The sequence below is a fragment of the Terrapene carolina genome, unplaced genomic scaffold (assembly GCF_002925995.2).
Source record: "Terrapene carolina triunguis isolate 2854851 unplaced genomic scaffold, T_m_triunguis-2.0 Scaffold58, whole genome shotgun sequence".
In the NCBI taxonomy this organism is placed as follows: domain Eukaryota; kingdom Metazoa; phylum Chordata; order Testudines; family Emydidae; genus Terrapene; species Terrapene triunguis.
The window spans coordinates 50464956-50474407 of record NW_020664409.1 but is presented as its reverse complement, the minus strand read 5'-3'; the positions used below and the strand labels follow the sequence as shown (position 1 = coordinate 50474407).

Below are 9452 nucleotides of genomic sequence, written 5' to 3'. Positions count from 1 at the left end.
AGGTTGTTCATCTTTTGTGTTATATTTAAAGGAGCCAAACTGGTGACAAGTCAAACCTGTTACAGAGTGTCTTTCACTGTCAATAGAGGTCACTGAACATCTCTATTCATTCTTTTACCAGGAATCTTTAGCTGATAGTCTCTTTTTCCTGAAGATGGACTTCAGCTTAGAGTTCTCTGGCATGACATTTTGAAAGCACAGCCCCTGACCTTTCCAGACTTTCACTTGCTTCACAATATGCTCTTCTCTAGACACAGAAGTCAGCTCTTGTGGGTTTTGAACTGCATCATTGATCATACAGATTTCCAGGGCTCTGGATAAACAATTATTAAAAAAAAGTTTTAATAGTGTCATTTATATAAAGATGAAAGTATTCTCTAGCTATTTTACTTTGTAACTTAGTTTTCCATTTAGTCTCCTAAAATTGTATTCTATTCCCTTGGTTGCTCTCTAGCTCATGAGAAAACTTAGATACACAATATTCCCCTTTTCCCTGTTCATGTACGGTATCTTCATGTTTCCAGGCTGTAGATGCTTTATGGCCATTTGCCAACACCATAGTATATGTTTCTGCTTCAGTCTTTTCTTTTCTACTCTATAAAAACCAGCATTTCTGCGGGGAGTGGAAGGTACGGGGGACAACATGTTAACAGCTGCTGAGGCTACAGTGGTCATTAAGGTGACATAGCTTTGATGAAGCATCTCCACAACCAGGCCACGGTCTTGCTTGGAAGATTCTTTGCCTACTCCATCACCCCTTTCAGGCTATAAAGGCAGGATGCTGCATTTTGGAATTGGCTGCAGATGTGCTACAAAGTAATACTAGTGATAAAGAGCATTTTCAGCATATAATATAAATGTAATGTCTACTGTGGAAGCATTTCTAGCATTAGACACTAGAACTGCTGCTCTGCTTAGGGCTGATTTGGCTTTTCATCCTTCTCTGAAGTAGACAAACTGAGCTCCCTAGAGTTTACTGTGTGTAAATATTCAAAACCGGACCTTAAAAACCAGGATTCTGTCTGCTCTGCGTTGACATTAATGATCTCTTGGCTCTTACAGTAAGAGAGATTTGCCCTAGTGTGCTTGGCCACAGTTTCTCTTACTCTCAATATTGCATCACTGCAACAGGGCATGAGTTGCCTGTCATCTTTCACCCCAGGAAGGGCTGTATTTCACTGCCACTGCATGCATATCACTGTAACATGCTTTAGCATCCTTTGGGATGACAAGGGCTATATGAATGTATTGCCTTCATATAAATTAGGCTTGGCTAAAGCCATGCCCACTTGGTGTGGCACTCTGTCCCCCTCTAGTGGTTGCTAGACTACAGAGGTTAATGAGCGTGCTACAGCCTAGGCTAAGAGAGCTCAGTCTTTTAGCTCAGGAAGTTGAGGCTTACATATTAAGATCCAGAAGTCCCAGGTGCTGGTCCCTGCTGCTGATGACCCACCCAGGGGCATGAGTGTTACAAGTGGTGTCCTATTTGGGGAATTGAACTGGGAAGATCCAGAATGCACTTCCTGGCCAGGGGGAGTATGTAAAGCCATGCCTGCTCATTGTGGCACTCAGTCTCCTTCTAACAATGGCTAGACCAATCAGAGGTAACCAGCTTGCTACAGTCTTGACTGAGAGAGGTGAAACTTTTAGCTCAGGCAGTAGAGGCTCACGTATGGAGCTCTAGAGGTCCCAGGTTTGATCTTGCTGCTGATCACCCACCCGGGGGTGTCAGCATTACACTTGGATAACTGTTCATCCAACCCTAGCTGTTGAAATGAAAGTAAAGTGCATGTAGATGATATCTGTACCCTGTAACTTAAAGGCAGCATTAGCAGTGAAGTTGTCAGAAGCACTCTATTTGGCAGGCAGAAATGATATAAAACTCCAAGCAGCACAGAGTCACAGAACATTCCTGTCACATGGCATTCTCCTCTTCTCCACTGCCAACTGCTGGCCTGGGTCTTTGAAGCTTAAATATTTTGTTTTGTTATAAATTACAATTTTGTTATAAATTACAATTCAACCCCACTGAAAGTGAGTGCAATGCCATTGAAATCAATAGAGTTGTAGGGATGAGTTCCATCCACCTGTGAGGAGGTCCAAATTCAGGGCTCTGCTGGGGCATACAAAACCCATACTGGAGAGCAAGGGGTGAAGGTACAGCTCTGGGCCCAGACACACCTGCAAAGCCTGCCCAAGCTGGGGGCAGGGCTTCAAAAAAAGAGAGCAGAACAGCTCAGAAGGGGGCAGTGGAAGGAAGCAGATGGCTGTTGTGAGGGGAAAGTACAGCCCAGGAGCTCACTGCCTGAGACCTGATGCCTGTGCAAACCCCAAATGAGAGGCCAGTGAGTGAGTGTGCAGGTCAGAGACTAGCCAGAAGTGATTTACTCCAAGAAGCTAAAGGCGGCTGAGGTAGGAACTGGGGGCAGCTGCTTAGCACCCTAAGGTGCTGATTGGAGCTGCCCACCACTGGGCCCTGGCCCAGAGCCTGGTGGAGAAGGTGGGCCTGGGCTCCCCTACCCACTCCAAAAGGACATTACAACAACAAAAGCCTTCACCTTGAGTGAGAGGCTAGTGGGAAAAGACTTCGGCTATTTGAGGGACCGGTTCCCCAAATCCTTGTGCTAAAGGGGAGGACTGGAAACCATTGGGGGCAGGGCATTGAAAGACAGAACTATGTTTCAACAGGGAGATGGCCTGGCAACTGCTGTCTGACCACGAGGCAGCACTGTCGGGGATTATGAACCTTCTACAGGGGCATACTAGTCTTTCCAGTGTGTGTTTTGTAAGATAGCCTGTAATAGTATTCATATTTGGCAGAGGGAGCCCATTAGAAAGGTACAACTGGCACTGGTACAACTAGCTTTCTTAGTTTGATTGTGATCTCAGAAGTGACATTCATTCTTTTACCATCAAAACCTGCCCGAGCACATCAACAGTCTGATTATCTCTGCAGATCTTGTTCTATTCTCCAGGAGGTGAGGGATAGAGAATTAAAATCAGGGCATGAGCCATTATTTGAGAATACATTGTTTCCCTTAGAACTGAGATTTCATCTTTGCAAAGTCTGAATATGAGAACACATTTTTCCATCTAATTTTTAAGAAGATACAGCCTTGAAATTAACTCATGTAGTCTGGAAACATGCTGAAGAGCTGTCAAATAGCTCAGATCATCCTGCTCCAGAAGCATCAGTTGAGCTAAAGGAGAATGTCCTAAGGAGGATAGGAACAGCTTGAAGAAAAGAGGGGCCCAGAAGAAGCTTCTTTTGGGACAGAAGAAGTTGTGCAGGTCAGAGGTGAGAAAATCCTGCTTTGGCAAAAGCAGCTTCCAGGAAGGAAGCAGTCACAGGGGACTAAGAAGAATCTCACTTCCATGGGGAGAAACAGCCATGGGGAAGATGAGTTCTAAGGGAAGTGCTGAATAGGACAGGAGGAGCTGCAGAGGGGGCAAAAAGAAGCCCCAAGACATAGGCCCAGGCAGATCATTGCATGCACAAAAAATGGATTGCAAGTACAGATGAGATAATTGTATGTGTGTGAAATGGTTACTTCACACTCATCTGTGTATCTTGCATGTGCAATTACTGTACCTCTTTGTTCTCACATCCATACATGCACATCTTGGGCACTTAATTTTGAAACTTTGTCTGAGTGAATTGTAGAATTTTTTAGCTGAAATGCAGTATTTGCAAAATAGATTTTGGGAGAGAGAGCTACACTGGCATGAAAGAAGGTGGTTGTCTTTGTGGCTAAATATCCAATCTCTGGTAACTAAAGAAGATGAGCCATTTGCAGGCTAACAGAATCCTGTCAGAAGCCACTAAAACAATGACGCTGCAGTGAACCTTAAAGTCCATATGGTCTTGTATGAAATACGGTACACTGCAATCTTTTATGCTTTTTGAAAACCTGGTGGCAGCAATGCTGTATCAGGTAAGCTTTTACATTTAGTATTCCCTCCTAATCAAAAGAGACTATGTGAAAAAGTCCTCTCATCGTACAGATGTTCATCCAGAGTTTAATCATGCAAGATGCTGAGCACTCTGGCTCTGATCCTGTAAACCAGGTTTTACCTTTAAGCATGAGTGGTCTCATTGACTTTAGAGTGATTGCTCACATGCTTAAAGTTAAGCACATGCTTATGTGCTTTGGATGGAGGCAAGAGTTCTCAGCAAATACTAAAGGCCAATTCTCAGGTCAGTTACACTAAGACCCCTTTACACTAATCTGGCATTTTAAAGGCCTTTTATGCGGCTAGAAAAGTATAAAGGGGCCTTGGTGTAACTGAGAATTCAGGCCTATAGATTCAGTGGGTGAGACCTTCACACCAGTTCTGGCCCCTTTAAACCAGCTAAGAGGACCAGAGCAGCAGAAAGGTCCTAAAAGCCCTGTATCTGGCTGTGGAACCATTCACTATGTACAGGCAGAGCAACATACAGCTGTAAGGCAGTTCACTAAGGGCCCCCTCTCAAGCCATGGTGCAGGGGGGCACGTTGAGATCAGATTCAGGGCTGGCAGTGGGAGGGGTGAGCTGGGGTTGAGGTTACAGCACACTGTGCTGTGGAGATTCCAGGCCGTGCAGCAGTCCATAGGGCAGCCCAGGGAGGCTGCTGTAATTTAGACAGGGCTGTCTAAGGGCAAGTCTACACTACAAAATTAAGTTGACCTAAGTTACATCAATGTACAGCCACTGCAGTAATTAATTCACTTTTGCATGTTCACAGTACACTCCTTGTGTCGGCGGTGCGCGTCCTCACCAGGTGTGTTTATACTGATTTAACGGTCAGTGTGGGGCATTGTGGGACGGCTTCTGAAAGGCAGCAACAGACGATGTAAGCTATGCAGTATTTACACTCGACACTGCGTCGACCTAACTACATCGACTTAAGTGCTACACCTCTCACGAAGGTGGAGTTATTGAGTCAGTGTAGTGGGCAAGTTACATCGGTGGGAGCTGCATTTTAGTGTAGATGCTTGCAGAGTTAGGTTGATGTAAGCTGCCTTATGTCAACCTAATTGTGTGGTGTAGACCAGGGCTTAGTCATACTGAGGGCTTCTGCAGTCCCCAAAGCAGCACAGGTGTAAAGCCACCTTAGCCCTATCTCTCAAAGGAGCAGCATAGACTCAACCCTGGTCTACACTACAAACTTATGTCAGTATAACTACGTCGCTATGGGGTGTGGAAAATCCATACCCCTGAGTGACGCAGTTATACTGACCAAACTCCCAGTGTAGACAGCGCTATGTCAACAGGATTGCTTCTCTTGTTGACATAGCTACTGCCTCTTTGGGAGGTGGGGTACCTATACCAACAGGAGAAGCCCTCCCATCAGCGTAGGTAGCATCTTCACTAAGCGCTTCAGCGGCATAGCTGCAGCAGCACCACTGCATCGTAGACAAGCCCTAATACATTTTAAGGCCAGAAGGGACCATCATGATTATCTAGTCTGACCTCCTGCAAATTGCAGGCCATATACAACCTCACCCTGTAATAGACCCATAAACTCCTGCTGATTTACCGAAGTCCTCAATTCTTGATTTAAAGACTTGAAGTTACAGAGAATCCATCATTCACTCTAGTTAAAACCAGCAAGTGACCTGTGCCCCCTGCTGAAGAGGGTCTCTGCCATTCTGACCCGTGAGAAAATTCTTTCCCAACCCCAAACATGGCGATCAGTTAGACCCTGAGCATGTGGATGAGACCCACCAGCTGGACACCTGGGAAAGAATTCTCTGTAGTAACTCAGAGTCCTCCCTCTCAATGTCCCATCTCCAGCCATTGGATATATTTACTAATAGCAGTTGTGGATGGCCATATGCCATTGCAGGCAATCTCATCATATCATCCCTGCCATAAACTTATCAAGCTCAGTCTTAAAACAAGTTAGGTCTTTCCCCCCCACTACTCCTCTTGGAAGGCTGTTCCAGAACTTCACTCTTCTGATGAGTCATCTAATTTCAAGCCTAAACTTATTGATGGCCAGTTTGTATCCATTTGTTCTTATGCCAGTATTGTCCCTTAACTCGCTCCCCGGTGCTTCTCCCTCTGATATATTTATAGAGAACAATCATATCTCCCCTCAGCCTTCATTTGGTTAGTCTAAACAAGCTCATTAAGTCTCCTCTCATAAGGTAGGTTCTTCATTCCTCTGATCATCCTAATAGCCCTTCTCTGCACCTGTACCAATTTGAATTCATCTTTCTTAAACACGGGAGATCAAAACTGCACACAGTATTCCAGATGAGATCTCACTCAGAATGGATATGCATACAGATGTTTGCATGGATAGTGAGTATGAGAGAGACTGAGATTATTGATGAAGCATATAGCAACACCTACAGTTAAGATCAAAGGGATTTTTTCCAGTCCAAAGGGCTTCTTTCAATTGCTTATAACTTATTCAAATTCTTATCTTTCGGCCGAAATCTTCCAGGACTCCAAACAGATGTAGGTGGGGTAAGAGCCTGCAACAACAAGCAAGTGATCAAGTGTCTTGTTAATTCCATAGTTTTTATTTAGAAGGTGTTTAAATGTTATAGTGCTGAGTGTTATATGTAGGCACACACACAGATGTCTCTCCTTTAACAAAATTATCAAAGATTCAGTAGATGTTTATATGGCTGAATTGCTTTTCTAGAGTACCTTGACTTTATTTACTTGTGAAATAGTTTAGATGAGTTTTTTCCCTTGTCATTTGCTTTAGAAAAGTGTCAAGAATAAATGAAGCTATAAATAGATAAATGGAAAAAGGCAATGGGCATTGCAGTAAAGGTAACACCTCAACAGAATTTGAAGGAATAGCCTTTGAAATATGTAGCAGACACTTTGTCCATCAGGATTCATAGCCTTTCAGTACAATCCATGGGAATTTACAAAAGTAGAAATAGCCACAGGAGGGCTCCCCTATTGTTCCTGGAGAGCAACAGAAGCACACTGTGAATTACAAGTAAAAAGTAATTAAAAGTTGAATATGAAGCTATAGGGTTCTGCCAGAGCTTCTTTTCTTCTGCATATAGTATCAAGATTTATCTATACATGCATGGAAAACGTCACGTAGATCTAACTATAGAAAGAAGTTGAACAGAAAAAAATGCACACATTTATCCCTAGCTGTCTCCATAAATAGGCATCTGTTAAAATTATTTTCTCCAGATGTTAGGGTGATTAGGTTTATAAAAACACACACCTATATTCCCCCTCCATAGTCTCTCAAGGGCAACCACTCAAGGTTTCTGGCTCCCAGCCATCACCTTTCTTGGGTGGAGACCTGCGTCTCTCTCCCTCTGGACCAGGGTTTTAAGGCTGCACAGCTTCCTGCCTTACATTGTGATATCCCTAAAAGTCAGTCTGCACAAGGCCAATGCCTGAGGGCTATGACCAGTGTATTGCCAGCAGTTACAAGTTATCACACAGCTCTTTTTCTAAGCAAGCACCTTTATGCATAAGGTAAAAAAGCATTACAGTGAAAACAATAAAAGTTCCTATACACAAGCTAAAAGCTTACCAGAGGTCATTCATCAGTGTTATGGGGCCCTAGTAGATCAAAGTCCTTCCAATCCACCAGCAAGGGTTGGGGGCTCCTTGGACAAAAGGGCCTGTCTGTTGCTGGATCAGAAAGAAGTCAATTAGACTTAGATTAGAAGATCAGAAAGAAGTCCAGAGTCAATTCAAGCTCATCCTTTTGTACCAAAAACCCTTTCTTTGTTTCCTAGTCTCCGGAAAACCCAACCTAAACCAGCATATGCAAACCACTCCGGGGTGGAACTTCTCTGGAGTAATTTACAATCTCAGGAGTACTCACCCCTCACTGTTTTTAGTTCTTGAAGGAGCTGCTGTAACCCACCTCCATGGAGTAGAACACAATCATATATAAACTATTCAAAAATGTAATACAATGGTCCCAAATTTACTGGGTAGAATTGCAATATCTGTCACTCACTGCACCCCTGATTCTCAATCAACTTCATTCTTATACAGATAGTAAAGGTGCTGTTTTTCTGACTTGTCTTTAAGTCACTCTTGGGCTGGTGCAGTGCAGTGGGACTCCACAGAGAATGCCCACAGTTATCTTGGTTGTTTTACAGGACACGAGGGCCGCTATGTATTAAATAAAAAGTTTTTACCCGTCACATGAAGTATTATGGAACCTGACCCCAGTGACGTCAATGGCAAAAATCCCATTGACTTCAATAGGGCCAAGAGGTCACCCCAAAGGCTCAGGTGGTGAAAATCTCCAAAGCTCTGTTGAAATCAATAAAGCTAGATTGATTAACACTAACTGTAGATCTGTAGATTTTATTGGAATAATTTATTTAACTTCAGTGATTTTTTACTTAAAAAAAGAATCAGGTTGTTGGGGGTTTCTTCCATCAGGATTATACTTAGTATGGGAACAGACTAGAGTTTATAAGCATTAAGTGAGAACTTGCCAGTCCCTCCTGGCACTCCATAGACCATAGTCACATAAATCGGGGGGGGGGGGCACGGTGGTCAGGGGGGAATGCCTATGTAATTCAAATTGGGACCTCCCAAAACATTCTCAGGTCTTTTTTGAAGATGATTGTAGTGCATGTTATCAGCCAAATCAAAGTCTCAGGACACCCCACAATCCTCTATCTAGTCTGCTGTCCTAGAACCCTTTCCAGTTACACATCAGCAGAAGTATGGTAACAGAGGAATAATACATTAGTAAATGTTCTCTCTATTTTACAATGGGGAAACGCTTGACAGAAGGGGCCAAATTATTATTTATATACAATAGGCCCTAGGAGCCCTGTTCAAGGGACAGCCCCCCCCTGTATTTGGTGCTGTGCATGTATGTAGTAAAGAAGCAGTCCCTGCCCCAAAGAGTTTACAGTATAGGGCCCAGATCCTGAGAGTAATTAACTGTTGGAACAATTTACCAAGGGCCATGGTGGATTCACCCTCACGGGCAATTTTGGATTTTTTTCCCTGGAAGATGTGCTCAAGGAATTATTTTGGGGAAATTTCATGGTCTGTATTATCCAGGACGTCTGAATAGGTAATCCCAATGGTCCTTTCTGGCTTTCGAATCTCTGAATCCTGTGACTGCAGCCTCAACTGGATTACTCACATTAGTAAAGCTGAGCATAAGTGTCTGCAGGATCAGGGCCTAGGTTAATGACAAGACACCATGGTACAATTTCTGTCACTTCAGTGTGGTTGCGTACAGTGTTACTGAGAACAAAATTTGGCCCAGAGACTAGATCATGTTGCACTGCTGCTGTCTGATCTTATAAGCACAGACACCTCACCCAGATAACAGCAAGAGAGACTCCAAGCAGATTCACCTGAGATATATTTTAAGTACATTCACAGCCATGCTCAACTCACAGATTTTTCAATGGGCTTCTCACAAAGCCGATAGCCAGCTTTTGAGAGTTAATTGTATGTTATATCAGGTTGGGGAAGGGCTGCTGATGTTTACT

At 43.6% G+C, this 9452-nt stretch overlaps 1 long non-coding RNA gene across 1 annotated transcript; it reads right to left on the bottom strand.

The window, feature by feature from the left end:
• Nucleotides 1–227: 227 nt before the first annotated feature.
• Nucleotides 228–7595, bottom strand: LOC112106906. Its single transcript, XR_003899929.1, has 3 exons — nucleotides 7508–7595; nucleotides 6343–6467; nucleotides 228–313 (listed from the first exon to the last, which is right to left on the bottom strand). It is a non-coding gene; the product is annotated as an uncharacterized LOC112106906 (long non-coding RNA).
• Between the last annotated feature and the right edge of the window lie 1857 nt (nucleotides 7596–9452).